The 20,379-nt window shown below is 49.3% G+C and overlaps 1 pseudogene; it reads right to left on the reverse strand.

Annotated features, from left to right (window-relative positions):
* The window catches only part of LOC137319585 (myosin-binding protein C, cardiac-type-like), a 52,034-nt pseudogene extending 40,254 nt beyond the window's left edge, over positions 1–11,780 (reverse strand).
* Positions 11,781–20,379: the final 8,599 nt, after the last annotated feature.

The following is a 20,379-nucleotide window of genomic DNA, read 5'->3' on the forward strand; positions in this document are numbered from 1 at the left end:
AGGGTGGGAGAGAGAGAGGAGAGTGAGGGGAGAGAGAGAGAGGAGGGGAGAGGGGAAGAGTGAGAGAGTGAGAGAGAGAGAGAGGGAGAGAGTGAGAGAGAGAGAGAGGAGGGGAGAGGGGAAGAGTGAGAGAGGGGGAGGGAGGGAGAGAAGAGTGAGAGAGAGGGAGGAGGGGAGAGGGGAAGAGTGAGAGAGAGGGAGGAGGGGAAGAGTGAGAGGGAGGGAGAGAGGGAGGAGGGGAAGAGTGAGAGGGAGGGAGGGAGTGAGAGGGGAAGAGTGAGAGGGAGGGAGGGAGTGAGAGGGGAAGAGTGAGAGGGAGGGAGGGAGTGAGAGGGGAAGAGTGAGAGAGAGGGAGGAGGGGAGAGGGGAAGAGTGAGAGAGGGGGAGGGAGGGAGAGAAGAGTGAGAGAGAGGGAGGAGGGGAGAGGGGAAGAGTGAGAGAGAGGGAGGAGGGGAAGAGTGAGAGGGAGGGAGAGAGGGAGGAGGGGAAGAGTGAGAGGGAGGGAGGGAGTGAGAGGGGAAGAGTGAGAGAGAGGGAGGAGGGGAGAGGGGAAGAGTGAGAGAGGGGGAGCGAGGGAGAGAAGAGTGAGAGAGAGGGAGGAGGGGAGTGGGGAAGAGTGAGAGAGAGGGAGGAGGGGAAGAGTGAGAGGGAGGGAGAGAGGGAGGAGGGGAAGAGTGAGAGGGAGGGAGAGAGGGAGGAGGGGAAGAGTGAGAGGGAGGGAGGGAGTGAGAGGGGAAGAGTGAGAGAGAGGGAGGAGGTGAGAGGGGAAGAGTGAGAGGGAGGGAGGAGGGGAGAGGGAGGGTGAGAGTGAGGAGGGAGGGAGAGGAGAGTGAGATAGAGGGAGAGAGGGTGGAGAGAGAGAGGAGGAGAGGACGAGAGGAGAGGAGGTGGGGAGGGAGAGGAGAGGGGAAGAGTGAGAGAGAGGGAGGGAGGAGGGGAGAGAAGAGTGAGATAGAGGCTGAGAGTGAGGGAGAGAGGGGGAGAGAGGGTGGGAGAGGGAAAGAGTGAGAGAGAGGGAGGGAGGGAGAGAGAGTGAGATAGAGGGAAGAGGGGTGGGAGAGAGAGAGAGAGAAGGTGGTGAGGAGAGAGAGGAGAGGAGGGGGGAGGGGAGAGGGGAAGAGTGAGAGAGAGGGAGGGAGGAGGGGAGAAAGAGTGTTGATAGAGGGCGAGAGTGAGGGAGAGAGAGAGGAGAGGGGAGGGCGAGAGGGGAGAGGGAGGGGAGGGGAGAGGGGAGGGGAGAGGGGTGGGGAGGGGAGAGGGGAGGGGCGAGGGGAGGGAGAGGGGAGGGAGGGAGGGAGGAGGGGAGAAAAGAGTGTGATAGAGGGAGGTGAGGGAGAGAGAGAGGAGGGGAGAGGGGAAGAGTGGGAGAGAGAGACGAGGAGGGGAGAGGGGAGAGGGGAGGGGAGGGGAAGAGGGGAGGGGAGAGGGGAGGGGAGGGGAGAGGGGAGGGGAGGGGAGGGGAGGGGAGAGGGGAGGGGAGGGAGGAGGGGAGAGAAAGAGTGTGATAGAGGGGAGTGAGGGAGAGAGAGAGGAGGGGAGAGGGGAAGAGTGGGAGAGAGAGAGAGAGGAGGGGGAGAGGGGAAGAGTGAGAGAGAGAGGGAGAGAGGGGGGAGAGGGGAAGAGGGAGGGAGAGGAAGAGAAGGAGCGGGGAGAGAGAGAGAGGGGGAGTGAGAGAGGGAGATGGAGAGGGAGAGGGAGGGCGGAAAGAGAGAGAGAATGAGTGGGAGGGTGGGGAGGGGGAGAGAGAGAACAGAGGGGGAGTGACAGAGAGGGGGAGTGACAGAGAGGGGGAGTGAGAGGGAGGGAAAGAGAGAGGGAGGGAAAGAGAGAAGAGTTCGAGGGGAGAGAGAGAATGAGAGAGAGAGAGACGGAAGGGGGGGAGAGAGAGAAAGAAGGATGGAAGGGGGAAGGGGGGGAGGTGAGAGAGAGGGGGAGACAGAGAGAGGGGAAGACAGAAGGATACACAGAAAGGGGGAGAGGGGGGAGAGAGAGGGGGAGAGGGGGGAGAGAGAGGGGGGAGGACAGATAGGGAGAGAGGGGGGAGACAGAGAGAGGGGGAGAACAGAAGGATACACAGAGAGGGGGAGAGAGGGGAGGGAGACAGATAGGGAGAGAGGGGGGGAGATAGAGAGAGGGGGAGACAGAAGGATACACAGAGAGGGGGAGAGAGGGGAGGGAGAGATAGGGAGAGAGGGGGGAGATAGAGAGAGGGGGAGACAGAAGGATACACAGAGAGGGGGAGAGGGGGGAGATAGAGAGGGGGGAGACGGGAAGGATACACAGAGAGGGGGAGTGGGACATGGAGAGACATAGAGGGGAGAGACACACACACACACAGGAGAGGGAGGTGAGAGAGACGGAGACATAGAGTGGAAGGATTGAGACAGAGGGAGAGGGGAGAAAGTTTGAGAAATGGAGACATATGGAGAGGGAGTGAGATAGAGACAGTGGGGAGAGTTAGAAAGATGGAGACAGTGGGGAGAGTTAGAAAGATGGAGGGACGTGGGGGAGAGTTAGAAAGATGGAGACGTGGGGAGAGTTAGAAAGATGGAGACAGTGGGGGAGAGTTAGAAAGATGGAGACAGTGGGGAGAGTTAGAAAGATGGAGACAGTGGGGAGAGTTAGAAAGATGGAGACATGGGGAGAGTTAGAAAGATGGAGACAGTGGGGGAGAGTTAGAAGATGGAGACAGTGGGAGAGTTAGAAAGATGGAGGACAGTGGGGAGAGTTAGAAAGATGGAGACAGTGGGGAGAGTTAGAAAGATGGAGACAGTGGGGAGAGTTAGAAAGATGGAGACAGTGGGGAGAGTTAGAAGATGGAGACAGTGGGGGAGAGTTAGAAAGATGGGAGACAGTGGGGAGAGTTAGAAAGATGGAGACAGTGGGGAGAGTTAGAAAGATGGAGACAGTGGGGAGAGTTAGAAAGATGGAGGACAGTGGGGGAGAGTTTAGAAAGATGGAGACAGTGGGGAGAGTTAGAAAGATGGAGACAGTGGGGAGAGTTAGAAAGATGGAGACAGTGGGGAGAGTTAGAAAGATGGAGACAGTGGGGGAGAGTTAGAAAGATGGAGACAGTGGGGAGAGTTAGAAAGATGGAGACGTGGGGAGAGTTAGAAAGATGGAGACGTGGGGAGAGTTAGAAAGATGGAGACGTGGGGAGAGAGTTAGAAAGATGGAGACGTGGGGGGAGAGTTAGAAAGATGGAGGACGTGGGGAGAGTTAGAAAGATGGAGACAGTGGGGAGAGTTAGAAAGATAGAGACAGTGGGGAGAGTTAGAAAGATGGAGACGTGGGGAGAGTTAGAAAGATGGAGACGTGGGGAGAGTTAGAAAGATGGAGACAGTGGGGAGAGTTAGAAAGATGGAGACGTGGGGAGAGTTAGAAAGATGGAGACAGTGGGGAGAGTTAGAAAGGATGGAGACGTGGGGAGAGTTAGAAAGATGGAGACAGTGGGGAGAGTTAGAAAGATGGAGACGTGGGGGAGGAGTTAGAAAGATGGAGACGTGGGGAGAGTTAGAAAGATGGAGACGTGGGGAGAGTTAGAAAGATGGAGACGTGGGGGAGAGTTAGAAAGATGGAGACAGTGGGGAGAGTTAGAAAGATGGAGACGTGGGGAGAGTTAGAAAGATGGAGACAGTGGGGAGAGTTAGAAAGATGGAGACGTGGGGAGAGTTAGAAAGATGGAGACGTGGGGAGAGTTAGAAAGATGGAGACGTGGGGAGAGTTAGAAAGATAGAGACAGTGGGGAGAGTTAGAAAGATGGAGACGTGGGGGAGAGTTAGAAAGATGGAGACGTGGGGAGAGTTAGAAAGATGGAGACAGTGGGGAGAGTTAGAAAGATGGAGACAGTGGGGAGAGTTAGAAAGATGGAGACGTGGGGAGAGTTAGAAAGATGGAGACAGTGGGGAGAGTTAGAAAGATGGAGACAGTGGGGAGAGTTAGAAAGATGGAGACAGTGGGGAGAGTTAGAAAGATGGAGACGTGGGAGAGTTAGAAAGATGGAGACGTGGGGAGAGTTAGAAAGATGGAGACAGTGGGGAGAGTTAGAAAGATGGAGACGTGGGGAGAGTTAGAAAGATGGAGACAGTGGGGAGAGTTAGAAAGATGGAGACGTGGGGAGAGTTAGAAAGATGGAGACGTGGGGAGAGTTAGAAGATGGAGACAGTGGGGAGAGTTAGAAAGATGGAGACAGTGGGGAGAGTTAGAAAGATGGGAGACGAGGGGAGAGTTAGAAAGATGGAGACGTGGGGAGAGTTAGAAAGATGGAGGACGTGGGGAGAGTTAGAAAGATGGAGACGTGGGGAGAGTTAGAAAGATGGAGACAGTGGGGAGAGTTTAGAAAGATGGAGACGTGGGGAGAGTTAGAAAGATGGAGACGTGGGGAGAGTTAGAAAGATGGAGACAGTGGGGAGAGTTAGAAAGATGGAGACAGTGGGGAGAGTTAGAAAGATGGAGACGTGGGGAGAGTTAGAAAGATGGAGACAGTGGGGAGAGTTAGAAAGATGGAGACAGTGGGGAGAGTTAGAAAGATGGAGGACGTGGGGAGAGTTAGAAAGATGGAGACGTGGGGAGAGTTAGAAAGATGGAGACAGTGGGGGAGAGTTAGAAAGATGGAGACAGTGGGGAGAGTTAGAAAGATGGAGACGTGGGGAGAGTTAGAAAGATGGAGACGTGGGGGAGAGTTAGAAAGATGGAGACGTGGGGGAGAGTTAGAAAGATGGAGACGTGGGGAGGCATAAACATAGAGAGTGAGAAAATGGAGAATGAGGCACAGAAAGAGACAGAGAGAACAGCTCACAGGGAAAGTCATCCAGAGAGAGAGAGAGAAAAAGATGTTTAGTGAGAATGACAGCGGCTGGGCTGTAAACGAACCCTGGAGCGTGTGATGGTGTGTATTGCTGCTGTTTGTTTATGTCGCATCATTGCATCATGATTACAAATAGATGTGTAAAATTAACACAAACTGCAGGGTGCGATTATTTACACCTGTGTGAATAGCTGGGGGACTTGTCTGACGTCTGTCACTATCGACAGTCACTGTCAATCACACTGCATCTGAACATTGACAGGGAGGCCGTCACTGTCTGAGTACACTGTCCTGTACCCACTGCAGGCCCAGTCAAAGCTGGCAATCAATACAGAGTAAAACAATCCAACATTAACACCCAGCCTGAGAGTGAGCAGTGAGTGTACACAGACCTGCACAATACCTCCCCGTCTGATAGTGAGCAGTCAGTGTACACAGACCCGCACAATACCTCCCCGTCTGATAGTGAGCAGTGTGTGTACACAGGACCCGCACACAATACCTCCCCGTCTGATAGTGAGCAGTGTGTGTACACAGACCCGCACAATACCTCCCCGTCTGATAGTGAGCAGTGAGTGTACACAGACCCGTACAATACCTCCCCGTTCTGATAGTGAGCAGTGAGTGTACACAGACCCGCACAATACCTCCCCGTCTGATAGTGAGCAGTGAGTGTACACAGACCCGCACAATACCTCCCCGTCTGATAGTGAGCTGTGAGTGTACACAGACCCGCACAATACCTCCCCGTCTGGATAGTGAGCTGTGAGTGCACACAGACCTGCACGATACCCCACCGTCTGATAGTGAGCAGTGAGTGTACACAGACCCGCACAATAGCTCCCCGTCTGAGAGTGAGCAGTGAGTGTACACAGACCCGCACAATAGCTCCCCGTCTGATAGTGAGCAGTGTGTGCACACAGACCCGCACGATACCTCCCCGTCTGATAGTGAGCAGTGAGTGTACACAGACCCGCACAATAGCTCCCCCGTCTGAGAGTGAGCAGTGGAGTGTACACAGACCCGCACAATAGCTCCCCGTCTGAGAGTGAGCAGTGAGTGTACCACAGAACCCGCACAATACCTCCCCGTCTGAGAGTGAGCAGTGAGTGTACACAGACCCCGCACAATAGCTCCCCGTCTGAGAGTGAGCAGTGAGTGCACACCAGACCCGCACAATACCTCCCCGTCTGATAGTGAGGCAGTGTGTGTACACAGACCTGCACGATACCCCCACCGTCTGATAGTGAGCAGTGTGTGAGTGTGTACACAGCGGGTAGGGTGAAGTGTGCAGATACTCACATCCCTCCTTGCAGTATTCCACCAGGTATCCATCGATGCCGGCAGCTCCACCTTCTCTGGGGTTCTCCACTTCAGGCTAATGGTTGTGTCACTCACATCGTCCACCGTCAGGTGAGTGGGGTTTACTAGTGGGAGCTAGGAGAAGGAGACCATCAGAACCATACAAGGGTTGAGTCGGCCGTCAGTCAGCTCATCCGACAGGGAATCCTGGCTATTCCCTCAGGAAACCGGCACTGAGAGACACCAGTCAGTGTACAGATATCTCCCTGAGAGAGAGGGACTGAGAGGACACCAGTCAGTGTACAGATATCTCCCTGAGAGAGAGGGACTGAGAGACACCAGTCAGTGTACAGATATCTCCCTGAGAGAGAGGGGACTGAGAGACACCAGTCAATGTACAGATATCTCCCTGAGAGAGAGGGGACTGAGAGACACCAGTCAGTGTACAGATATCTCCCTGAGAGAGAGGACTGAGAGACACCAGTCAGTGTACAGATATCTCCCTGAGAGAGAGGCACTGAGAGACACCAGTCAGTGTACAGATATCTCCCTGAGAGAGAGGCACTGAGAGGACACCAGTCAAGTGTACAGATATCTCCCTGAGAGAGAGGGACTGAGAGACACCAGTCAGTGTACAGATATCTCCCTGAGAGAGAGGCACTAAGAGACACCAGTCAGTGTACAGATATCTCCCTGAGAGAGAGGGACTGAGAGACACCAGTCAGTGTACAGATATCTCCCTGAGAGAGAGGGACTGAGAGACACCAGTCAGTGTACAGATATCTCCCTGAGAGAGAGGGACTGAGAGACACCAGTCCAGTGGACAGATATCACCCTGAGAGAGAGGGGACTGAGAGACACCAGTCAGTGTACAGATATCTCCCTGAGAGAGGGGGACTGAGAGACACCAGTCAGTGTACAGATATCACCCTGAGAGAGAGGGGACTGAGAGACACCAGTCAGTGTACAGATATCTCCGAGGGAGAGGGACTGAGAGACACCAGTCAGTGTACAGATATCTCCCTGAGGGAGAGAGGGACTGAGAGACACCAGTCAGTGTACAGATATCTCCCTGAGGGAGGAGAGGGACTGAGAGACACCAGTCAGCGTACAGATATCTCCCTGAGAGAGAGGGACTGAGAGACACCAGTCAGTGTACAGATATCTCCCTGAGAGAGAGGGACTGAGAGACACCAGTCAGTGTACAGATATCCTCCCTGATAGAGAGGGGACTGAGAGACACCAGTCAGTGTACAGATATCTCCCTGAGAGAGAGGGGACTGAGAGACACCAGTCAATGTACAGATATCTCCCTGAGAGAGAGGGACTGAGAGACACCAGTCAGTGTACAGATATCTCCCTGAGAGAGAGGCACTGAGAGACACCAGTCAGTGTACAGATATCTCCCTGAGAGAGGGGGACTGAGAGACACCAGTCAGTGTACAGATATCACCCTGAGAGAGAGGGACTGAGAGACACCCAGTCAGTGTACAGATATCACCCTGAGAGAGAGGGGACTGAGAGACCACCAGTCAGTGTACAGATATCTCCCGAGGGAGAGGGACTGAGAGACACCAGTCAGTGTACAGATATCTCCCTGAGGGAGAGAGGGACTGAGAGACACCAGTCAGTGTACAGATATCTCCCTGAGGGAGAGAGGGGACTGAGAGACACCAGTCAGTGTACAGATATCTCCCTGAGGGAGAGAGGGGACTGAGGAGACACCAGTCAGTGTACAGATATCTCCCTGAGAGAGAGGGACCTGAGAGACACCAGTCAGTGTACAGATATCTCCCTGAGAGAGGGACTGAGAGACACCAGTCAGTGTACAGATATCTCCCTGAGAGAGGGGACTGAGAGACACCAGTCAGTGTACAGATATCTCCGAGGGAGAGGGACTGAGAGACACCAGTCAGTGTACAGATATCTCCCTGAGAGAGAGGAGACTGAGAGATACCAGTCAGTGTACAGATATCTCCCTGAGAGAGAGGGACTGAGAGACACCAGTCAGTGTACAGATATCTCCCTGAGAGAGAGGGACTGAGAGACACCAGTCAGTGTACAGATATCTCCCTGAGAGAGAGGGACTGAGAGGACACCAGTCAGTGTACAGATATCACTCCCTGAGAGAGAGGGACCTGAGAGACACCAGTCAGTGTACAGATATCTCCCTGAGAGAGGGGGACTGAGAGACACCAGTCAGTGTACAGATATCTCCCTGAGAGAGAGGGGACTGAGAGACACCAGTCAGTGTACAGATATCACCCTGAGAGAGAGGGGACTGAGAGGACACCAGTCAGTGTACAGATATCACCCTGAGAGAGAGGGGACTGAGAGACACCCGTCAGTGTACAGATATCTCCCTGAGAGAGGGGGGACTGAGAGACACCAGTCAGTGTACAGATATCTCCCTGAGAGAGAGGGGACTGAGAGACACCAGTCAGTGTACAGATATCTCCCCTGAGAGAGAGGGACTGAGAGACACCAGTCAGTGTACAGATATCACCCTGAGAGAGAGGCACTGAGAGACACCAGTCAGTGTACAGATATCTCCCTGAGAGAGAGGGACTGAGAGACACCAGTCAGTGTACAGATATCTCCCTGAGAGAGAGGGGACTGAGAGACACCAGTCAGTGTACAGATATCTCCCTGAGAGAGAGGGACTGAGAGACACCAGTCAGTGTACAGATATCTCCCTGAGAGAGAGGGACTGAGAGACACCAGTCAGTGTACAGATATCTCCCTGAGAGAGGGGGGACTGAGAGACACCAGTCAGTGTACAGATATCTCCCTGAGAGAGAGGCACTGAGAGACACCAGTCAGTGTACAGATATCTCCCTGAGAGAGGGGGGACTGAGAGACACCAGTCAGTGTACAGATATCTCCCTGAGAGAGAGGGACTGAGAGACACCAGTCAGTGTACAGATATCTCCCTGAGAGAGAGAGACTGAGAGACACCAGTCAGTGTACAGATATCACCCTGAGAGAGAGGAGGACTGAGAGACACCAGTCAGTGTACAGATATCTCCCTGAGAGAGAGGGACTGAGAGATACCAGTCAGTGTACAGATATCTCGCTGAGAGAGAGGGGACTGAGAGATACCAGTCAGTGTACAGGATATCTCGCTGAGAGAGAGGGATTGAGAGACACCAGTCAGTGTACAGATATCTCCCTGAGAGAGAGGGACTGAGAGACACCAGTCAGTGTACAGATATCTCCCTGAGAGAGGGGGACTGAGAGACACCAGTCAGTGTACAGATATCTCCCTGATGAGAGAGGGGACTGAGAGACACCAGTCAGTGTACAGATATCTCCCTGAGAGAGAGGGGACTGAGAGACACCAGTCAGTGTACAGATATCTCCCTGAGAGAGAGGGACTGAGAGACACCAGTCAGTGTACAGATATCTCCCTGAGAGAGGGGGACTGAGAGACACCAGTCAGTGTACAGATATCTCCCCTAAGAAGAGAGGGGACTGAGAGACACCAGTCAGTGCACAGATATCTCCCTGAGAGAGAGGGACTGAGAGACACCAGTCAGTGTACAGATATCTCCCCTGAGAGAGAGGGGGACTGAGAGACACCAGTCAGTGCACAGATATCTCCCTGAGAGAGAGGGGACTGGAGAGACACCAGTCAGTGTACAGATATCTCCCTGAGGGAGAGGGACTGAGAGACACCAGTCAGTGTACAGATATCTCCCTGAGAGAGAGGGACTGAGAGACACCAGTCAGTGTACAGATATCTCCCTGAGAGAGAGGGGGACTGAGAGACACCAGTCAGTGTACAGATATCTCCCTGAGAGAGAGGGACTGAGAGACACCAGTCAGTGTACAGATATCTCCCTGAGGGAGGGGGACTGAGAGACACCAGTCAGTGTACAGATATCTCCCTGAGGGAGAGAGGGGACTAAGAGACACCAGTCAGTGTACAGATATCTCCCTGAGAGAGAGGGGACTGAGAGGACACCAGTCAGTGTACAGATATCTCCCTGAGAGAGGGGGACTGAGAGACACCAGTCAGTGTACAGATATCTCCCTGAGAGAGAGGGGACTGAGAGACACCAGTCAGTGTACAGATATCTCCCTGAGAGAGGGACTGAGAGGACACCAGTCAGTGTACAGATATCTCCCTGAGAGAGAGGGACTGAGAGGCACCAGTCAGTGTACAGATATCTCCCTGAGAGAGAGGGGACTGAGAGACACCAGTCAGTGTACAGATATCTCCCTGAGAGAGAGGGTCTGAGAGGACACCAGTCAGTGTACAGATTATCTCCCTGAGAGAGGAACTGAGAGACACCAGTCAGCGTACAGATATCTCCCTGAGAGAGAGGGGGACTGAGAGACACCAGTCAGTGTACAGATATCTCCCTGAGAGAGAGGGGCTGAGAGACCACCAGTCAGTGTAACAGATATCTCCCTGAGAGAGAGGGGGACTGAGAGACACCAGTCAGTGTACAGATATCTCCGAGGGAGAGGGACTGAGAGACACCAGTCAGTGTACAGATATCTCCCTGAGAGAGAGGGACTGAGAGACACCAGTCAGTCTACAGATATCTCCCTGAGAGAGAGGGACTGAGAGACACCAGTCAGTGTACAGATATCTCCCTGAGAGAGAGGGACTGAGAGACACCAGTCAGTGTACAGATATCTCCCTGAGAGAGAGGGACTGAGAGACACCAGTCAGTGTACAGATATCTCCCTGAGAGGGACTGAGAGACACCAGTCAGTGTACAGATATCACCCTGAGAGAGAGGGACTGAGAGACACCAGTCAGTGTACAGATATCTCCCCTGAGGGAGAGGGGACTGAGAGACACCAGTCAGTGTACAGATATCTCCCTGAGAGGGACTGAGAGGACACCAGTCAGTCCACAGATATCACTCTCTGTGGCTCCACACTACCCCATTCCCCCCCACTTTCTGGGGTCTCACCCCCTGTCCCACCCTCTCTCTGGAGTGTCCTTGGGTCCCCCCTCGGCTCCCATCTCCTCTCTGGAGGGGTCTAGGCACCCCCCACCCCACCTCACTCTGCTCCCACCCCTCTCTAGAGGTCTCAGCCCTCCCTCCAGCTCCCACCCCCTCTCTCGAGGTCTCAGCCCTCCCTCCAGCTCCCACCCCCCTCTCTAGGGGTCTTGGACCCCCCCCCCCATCTCACTCTGCTCCCACCCCCTCTCTAGGGGTCTCGGACCCCCCCCCCAATCTCACTCTGCTCCCACCCCCTCTCTAGGGGTCTCAGCCCTCCCCTCCAGCTCCCCACCCCCTCTCTAGGGGTCTCAGCCCTCCCTCCAGCTCCCACCCCCTCTCTAGGGATCTCAGCCCTCCCTCCAGCTCCCACCCCCTCTCTAGGGGTCTCAGCCCTCCCTCCAGCTCCACCCCCTCTCGAGGGATCTCAGCCCTCCCTCCAGCTCCCACCCCCCTCTCTAGGGGTCTCGGACCCCCCCCCCCAATCTCACTCTGCTCCCACCCCCTCTCTAGGGGGTCTCAGCCCTCCCTCCAGCTCCCACCCCCTCTCTAGGGGTCTCGGACCCCCCCCCCCCCACCTCCTCTGGGTAGCCACACACCGATTGGTACGAAGGGTTTGGAGGCGGAGCTGTGCCGTGACATGCCGATCGAGTTGACGGCGTAGAGCGCATCTCGTAGAGAACACCTTCAATCATTCGCTTCGCCTGGTTACGTGGTGTCCTTCCACAGGTCGAAGTTCAGCCTCATCCACCGATAACTCTGCCTCTTCTTCCGTTCCAGGACATACCCTGTCGGCCGGACACAGAAATTACATAGAATTTACAGCACAGAAACAGGCCATTCGGCCCAACTGGTCCATGCTGGTCTTCATGCTCCCACGAGCCTCCTCCCCTCCTCTCTTCATCTCACCCTATCAGCATACCCTTCTAATCCTTTCCCCCTCATGTGTTTATCCAGCTTCCCCTTAAATGCCTCTCCTCTATTCACCTCAACTACTCCTTGTGGTAGTGAGTTCCACATTCTCACCACTCTCTGGGTAAAGAAGTTTCTCCTGAATTCCCGATTGGATTTATTATTGACTATCTTATATTAATGACCCCCTAGTTCTGGTCTCCCCCACAAGTGGAAACATCTTCTCTACGTCTACCCTATCAAACCCTTTCATTATATTAAAGACCTCAATCAGGTCACCCCTCAGTCTTCTCTTTTCTAGAGAAAAGAGCCCCAAACCTGTTCAGTCTTTCCTGATAGGTATAACCTCTCAGTTCTGGTATCATCCTAGTAAATCTTTTTTGCACCTTCTCCAGTGCCTCTATATCCTTTTTATAATATGGAGACCAGAACTGTTCACAGTACTCCAAGTGTGGTCTAACCAAGGTTCTATACAAGTTTAACATAACTTCTCTGCTTTTCAATTCTATCCCTCTAGAAATGACCCCAGTGCTTGGTTTGGTTTTTTTATGACCTTATTAACCTGCGTCACTACTTTTAGTGATTTGTGTATCTGTCCCCCCAGATCCCTCTGATCCTCTACCCTATTCAGACTCTTATTATCCGAGCAGTATGTGGCCTCCTTATTCTTCCTACCAAAATGTACCACCTCACACTTATCTATATTGAAATTCATTTGCTAATTACATGCCCATTCTGGACGTTTATTAGAGTCTTCCTGTATTTTGTCACAGTCCCTCCTCAGTATTAAAAATTTCGTGTCATCCGCAAATTTTGAAATTGTACTTCTGATTCCTGAGTCCAAATTGTTTGTGTAAATGGTGAACAACAGTGGTCCCAGCACCGATCCCTGTGGAACACCACATGCCACCGTCCCGCCAGTCTGAGTAACTTCCTTTAATCCCTACTCCCTGTTTTCTGTTCTGTATCCAGCTTGCTATCCATTCTGCTAATTGTCTCCTGACTCACATGCTCTGACTGTAGTCAAGAGCCTGCAATGCGGCACCTTATCAAAGGCCTTTTGGAAATCTAAATATATTACATCTCCTGCATTACCCTTATCTACACTTTCTGTTACTTCAAAGAATTCAATAAGTTTGGTCAAGCATGACCTTCCCTTCTGAAATCTGTGCTGACTATTTATTATATTTTCAGTTTCCAGATGTTTTTCTATTACATCTGTGAGTAAAGATTCCATTATCTTTCCTACCGACGTTAAGCTAATTGAAATCCATCTGGACCAGGGGTTTTATCCTCTCTAAGTTTGATTAGTTTATCAATTATCTACCCCTTTCTATCTTAAATGTCTTTATATCTTTTTTGATCTCTTCTTCTTCGAATCTCCTGCCCACCATGTTAGTCTCCCTGGTAAATACTGAGGCAAAGTAACTATTCAATGTTTCTGCCATTTCGCCGTCATTACCTGAGAGTTTATCGTGTGTATCCCTTAGTGGCCCTTTCCCTTTCCCTATCCCTTTCCCTATCCCTATCCCTATCTCTATCCCTATCCCTTTCCCTATCCCTATCCCTATCCCTATCCCTTTCCCTATCCCTATCCCTATCCCTATCTCTATCCCTATCCCTTTCCCTATCCCTATCCCTATCCCTATCCCTATCCCTTTCCCTATCCCTATCCCTATCCCTTAGTGGCCCTATCTCTATCCCTATCCCTATCTCTATCCCTATCCCTATCCCTTAGTGGCCCTATCCCTATCCCTTTCCCTATCCCTATCTCTTTCCCTTTCCCTTTCCCTATCCCTATCCCTTTCCCTTTCCCTTTCCCTATCCCTATCCCTTTCCCTATCCCTTTCCCTATCCCTATCCCTTTCCCTTTCCCTATCCCTATCCCTATCCCTATCCCTATCCCTTTCCCTATCCCTATCCCTATCCCTTTCCCTATCCCTATCCCTTTCCCTTTCCCTATCCCTATCCCTATCCCTTTCCCTATCCCTATCCCTTTCCCTATCCCTATCCCTTTCCCTTTCCCTTTCCCTATCCCTATCCCTATCCCTTTCCCTATCCCTTTCCCTATCCCTATCCCTTTCCCTATCCCTACCCCTATCCCTTTCCCTATCCCTATCCCTTTCCCTATCCCTTTCCCTTTCCCTATCCCTTTCCCTATCCCTTTCCCTATCCCTATCCCTTTCCCTTTCCCTTTCCCTATCCCTATCCCTTTCCCTATCCCTACCCCTATCCCTTTCCCTTTCCCTATCCCTTTCCCTATCCCATTCCCTATCCCTTTCCCTATCCCTTTCCCTATCCCTTTCCCTTTCCCTATCCCTATCCCTATCCTTTTCCCTTTCCCTTTCCCTATCCCTATCCCTATCCTGATTTTTCTTTTGTTATTTGTGTGTCTGTAGAATACTTCACTATTTCTTTTTATATTCCTTGATTATTTAATTTCCTAGTTTCTCTTTGCCTTCCTAATTATTCTTTTTTAAACTTCTTCCCTAACCTCTCTGTTCCCTTTTGTCCTCCTCTCCTTTACTGTCCATGTACTCAGTGTGTGCCTTTTTCTTTAGTTTCAATTTTACCCTTATCTCTTTATCCATCCATGGTGTATCATTACTGGCGAGTTTGTTCCTGCTTTTAGTGGGATATATTTCTCCTGGACTCTATTGATCACCCGTTTAAATGTTTCCCACTGCTGTTTGTCAAAAAATTTTTCCCAATTTATCTTCCCTGTTTCCATTTCCATCCCCTCAAAATTAACTTTTTTTAACAACCTATTACTTTGGTCTTTGTCTTACTTAAGTCTTTCTCAATCATTATTTTAAACCTTATTGTGTTGTGATCGCTATTGCCTAGCTGTTCCCAATGCTTACTTCTCTGATCTGTTCTGGTTCATTTCCCATTACTGGATCCAGCAGTGATTCCTCTCTCATTGGGCTTCTCACATTCTGGGTAAGAAAGGAGTCCTGTACACATTGTAAAAACCCCATTCCCCTTTCCCCTTTTCCTACCTTTTCTTGCCAGTTTATTTGAGGGTAGTTGAAATCTCCCATGATTATTATTTGATGTCTTTTACTCATTTCATAGATTTGTCTTCATAGTTCATCCTTCACTTCCCTTCCACTATTAGGTGGTCTGTAGAATATCCCTATTAACCTGATCGATTAACTCCCTTCCTAACAGCACTGTGGGAGAACCGTCACCACACGGACTGCAGCGGTTCAAGAAGGCGGCTCACCACCACCTTCTCAAGGGGCAATTAGGGATGGGCAATAAATGCCGGCCCCGCCAGCGACGCCCACATCCCATGAACGAATAAAAGAAATTCCCTTCTTATTCTCATCTGGATTCTGTTTCTATCCTAATGTTACGTGTGTCCCTTTTTTCTATTGTAATTATGTTCGCTCAAATTAGTACAGCTACCCCACCCCCACTCCTTCCTTCCCTATCCTTTCTGAAGTCGTTACATGGCAACGTTTAACTGCCACTCCATGTTTCAGTTATCCCGATTACTTCTGCCTCCCGTTCTCCCGTTTTGTTTCGGATGCTGTGCACATTGCTGTACAGGCAATTTAATTTGTTTTTAATCATTGTTCCCCTCACTTGATTTTTAATAGTCATGTTCCATGACTGTATTCCTTGCCTTGGTCTGACCTTTACTCTCATCTCCTATTTCTTTTATCTTCAGACTTATTTTATTTTCACCAGATCCCTCCCTTCTCCACAGCCCTATTTATCCTTTCCGCTGGGAATCTGGTCCCATTCCGGTTCAGGTGGAGCCTGTCCCAGTGGTAGAGCTCCTTCCTGTCCCGGTACTGGTGTCAGTGACCCATGGAACCCCTCCTTCCCACACCAGTCTTTCATCCACCCATTCACCCTTCTGATCTGCCTATCCCTACGCCAATTAGCACGTGACTCGGGTAGTAATCCTGAGATTACCACCGGTGAGGTCCTGCTTTTTAAATTTAGTTCCTAATTTCTGATATTCACTTAGCAGGACCTCCTCCCTTTTCTTCCTGATGTCGTTGGTCCCAATATGGACCACAACACCTGGATCTTCCCCCTCCCTTCCCAACTTCCTCTCCAGCTGCTCTGAGATGTCCTTTAACCTTGCACCAGGTAGGCAATACACCCCCCTGGGCTCTCAGTCGCGACTGCAGAGGACGCGACCTATCTCCCTAATTATCAAATCGAGTTAAGTATTTTTACACTCGATTGGGCCTTTTCCTTTTCGATAACTGTTCTAAACCTAATTATATTATGATCACTGTTCCCCCAATGCTCCCCCGAAGGAATACCTGCCACTTGTCCCATTTCATTCCCCAGAACTAGATCCAGTACTGCATCCTTCCTCATTGTGCTGGATACACACTGATCAAGAACGTTTACTCGATAAAAGCCCTTCAAGATTTTGGACACCTCCATTGAATCACAACTTAACTTTCTCTGCTCGAATGAGAATAAACCCAGGTTCTCCAGTCTGTCTACATAACTGAAGTTCCTCATCCCTGGAAACTTTCCAGGAAATCTCCTCTACACTCTCTCTATGGCCTTGACATCCTTCCTAAAGCTTGATGGCCAGAATTGGAAACAATACTCCAGCTGAGGCCCAAACTAATATGAGGACATGTCGATGATGAGATCACCTCTGAAATCAGGTCAACTCATATCACCGGCTCGAACTCTCAGAGTGAGGGTTAATACTGTCTCTAATTCTCAGAGTGAGATGTTAATACTGTCTCTAACTCTCAGAGTGAGACGTTAACACTGTCTCTAACTCTCAGAGTGAGATGTTAATAATGTCTCTAACTCTCAGAGTGAGACGTTAATACTGTCTCTAACTCTCAGAGTGAGATGTTAATACTGTCTCCAACTCTCAGAGTGAGACGTTAATACTGTCTCTAATTCTCAGAGTGAGACATTAATACTGTCTCTAACTCTCAGAGTGAGACGTTAACACTGTCTCCAACTCTCAGAGTGAGACGTTAATACTGTCTCTAACTCTCAGAGTGAGACGTTAATACTGTCTCTAACTCTCAGAGTGAGGCGATAATACTGTCTCTAACTCTCAGAGTGAGGCGATAATACTGTCTCTAATTCTCAGAGTGAGACGTTAATACTGTCTCTAACTCTCAGAGTGAGACGTTAATACTGTCTCTAACTCTCAGAGTGAGACGTTAATACTGTCTCTAACTCTCAGAGTGAGACGTTAATACTGTCTCTAACTCTCAGAGTGAGGGTTAATACTGTCTCTAATTCTCAGAGTGAGACGTTAATACTGTCTCTAACTCTCAGAGTGAGACGTTAATACTGTCTCTAATTCTCAGAGTGAGACGTTAATACTGTCTCTAACTCTCAGAGTGAGACTTTAATACTGTCTCTAACTCTCAGAGTGAGGCGTTAATACTGTCTCTAACTCTCAGAGTGAGGGTTAATACTGTCTCTAACTCTCAGAGTGAGGGTTAATACTGTCTCTAACTCTCAGAGTGAGATGTTAATACTGTCTCTAACTCTCAGAGTGAGACGTTAATACTGTCTCTAACTCTCAGAGTGAGATGTTAATACTGTCTCTATCTCTCAGAGTGAGATGTTAATACTGTCTCTAACTCTCAGAGTGAGATGTTAACACTGTCTCTATCTCTCAGAGTGTGACGTTAATACTGTCTCTAACTCTCAGAGTGAGGGTTAATACTGTCTCTAATTCTCAGAGTGAGACGTTAATACTGTCTCTAACTCTCAGAGTGAGACATTAATACTGTCTCTAACTCTCAGAGTGAGACGTTAATACTGTCTCTAACTCTCAGAGTGAGATGTTAATACTGTCTCTAACTCTCAGAGTGAGATGTTAATACTGTCTCTAACTCTCAGAGTGAGACGTTAATACTGTCTCTAACTCTCAGAGTGAGACGTTAATACTGTCTCTAACTCTCAGAGTGAGGCGTTAATACTGTCTCTAACTCTCAGAGTGAGACATTAATACTGTCTCTAACTCTCAGAGTGAGACATTAATACTGTCTCTAACTCTCAGAGTGAGACGTTAACACTGTCTCCAACTCTCAGAGTGAGACGTTAATACTGTCTCGAACTCTCAGAGTGAGACGTTAATACTGTCTCTAACTCTCAGAGTGAGGCGATAATACTGTCTCTAATTCTCAGAGTGAGACGTTAATACTGTCTCTAACTCTCAGAGTGAGACATTAATACTGTCTCCAACTCTCAGAGTGAGACATTAATACTGTCTCCAACTCTCAGAGTGAGACATTAATACTGTCTCTAACTCTCAGAGCGAGGCGTTAATACTGTCTCTAATTCTCAGAGCGAGGCGTTAATACTGTCTCTAATTCTCAGAGCGAGGCGTTAATACTGTCTCTAACTCTCAGAGTGAGACGTTAATACTGTCTCTAACTCTCAGAGTGAGGGTTAATACTGTCTCTAACTCTCAGAGCGAGGCGTTAATACTGTCTCTAACTCTCAGAGTGAGATGTTAATACTGTCTCTAACTCTCAGAGTGAGACGTTAATACTGTCTCTAATTCTCAGAGTGAGGCGTTAATACTGTCTCTAATTCTCAGAGTGAGGGTTAATACTGTCTCTAACTCTCAGAGTGAGACGTTAATACTGTCTCTAACTCTCAGAGTGAGGGTTAATACTGTCTCTAACTCTCAGAGTGAGACGTTAATACTGTCTCTAACTCTCAGAGTGAGACGTTAATACTGTCTCTAACTCTCAGAGTGAGACGTTAATACTGTCTCTAACTCTCAGAGTGAGGGTTAATACTGTCTCTAATTCTCAGAGTGAGACGTTAATACTGTCTCTAATTCTCAGAGTGAGACGTTAATACTGTCTCTAACTCTCAGAGTGAGACGTTAATACTGTCTCTAACTCTCAGAGTGAGGCGTTAATACTGTCTCTAACTCTCAGAGTGAGGGTTAATACTGTCTCTAACTCTCAGAGTGAGGGTTAATACTGTCTCTAACTCTCAGAGTGAGATGTTAATACTGTCTCTAACTCTCAGAGTGAGACGTTAATACTGTCTCTAACTCTCAGAGTGAGATGTTAATACTGTCTCTATCTCTCAGAGTGAGATGTTAATACTGTCTCTAACTCTCAGAGTGAGATGTTAACACTGTCTCTATCTCTCAGAGTGTGACGTTAATACTGTCTCTAACTCTCAGAGTGAGGGTTAATACTGTCTCTAATTCTCAGAGTGAGACGTTAATACTGTCTCTAACTCTCAGAGTGAGACATTAATACTGTCTCTAACTCTCAGAGTGAGACGTTAATACTGTCTCTAACTCTCAGAGTGAGATGTTAATACTGTCTCTAACTCTCAGAGTGAGATGTTAATACTGTCTCTAACTCTCAGAGTGAGACGTTAATACTGTCTCTAACTCTCAGAGTGAGACGTTAATACTGTCTCTAACTCTCAGAGTGAGGGTTAATACTGTCTCTAACTCTCAGAGTGAGGGTTAATACTGTCTCTAACTCTCAGAGTGAGATGTTAATACTGTCTCTAACTCTCAGAGTGAGACGTTAATACTGTCTCTAACTCTCAGAGTGAGATGTTAATACTGTCTCTATCTCTCAGAGTGAGATGTTAATACTGTCTCTAACTCTCAGAGTGAGATGTTAACACTGTCTCTATCTCTCAGAGTGTGACGTTAATACTGTCTCTAACTCTCAGAGTGAGGGTTAATACTGTCTCTAATTCTCAGAGTGAGACGTTAATACTGTCTCTAACTCTCAGAGTGAGACATTAATACTGTCTCTAACTCTCAGAGTGAGACGTTAATACTGTCTCTAACTCTCAGAGTGAGATGTTAATACTGTCTCTAACTCTCAGAGTGAGATGTTAATACTGTCTCTAACTCTCAGAGTGAGACGTTAATACTGTCTCTAACTCTCAGAGTGAGACGTTAATACTGTCTCTAACTCTCAGAGTGAGGCGTTAATACTGTCTCTAACTCTCAGAGTGAGACATTAATACTGTCTCTAACTCTCAGAGTGAGACATTAATACTGTCTCTAACTCTCAGAGTGAGACGTTAACACTGTCTCCAACTCTCAGAGTGAGACGTTAATACTGTCTCGAACTCTCAGAGTGAGACGTTAATACTGTCTCTAACTCTCAGAGTGAGGCGATAATACTGTCTCTAATTCTCAGAGTGAGACGTTAATACTGTCTCTAACTCTCAGAGTGAGACGTTAATACTGTCTCTAACTCTCAGAGTGAGACGTTAATACTGTCTCTAACTCTCAGAGTGAGACATTAATACTGTCTCTAACTCTCAGAGTGAGGGTTAATACTGTCTCTAACTCTCAGAGTGAGACGTTAATACTGTCTCTAATTCTCAGAGTGAGACGTTAATACTGTCTCTAATTCTCAGAGTGAGACGTTAATACTGTCT

This window comes from Heptranchias perlo, unplaced genomic scaffold (assembly GCF_035084215.1).
Source record: "Heptranchias perlo isolate sHepPer1 unplaced genomic scaffold, sHepPer1.hap1 HAP1_SCAFFOLD_870, whole genome shotgun sequence".
Taxonomy (NCBI): domain Eukaryota; kingdom Metazoa; phylum Chordata; class Chondrichthyes; order Hexanchiformes; family Hexanchidae; genus Heptranchias; species Heptranchias perlo.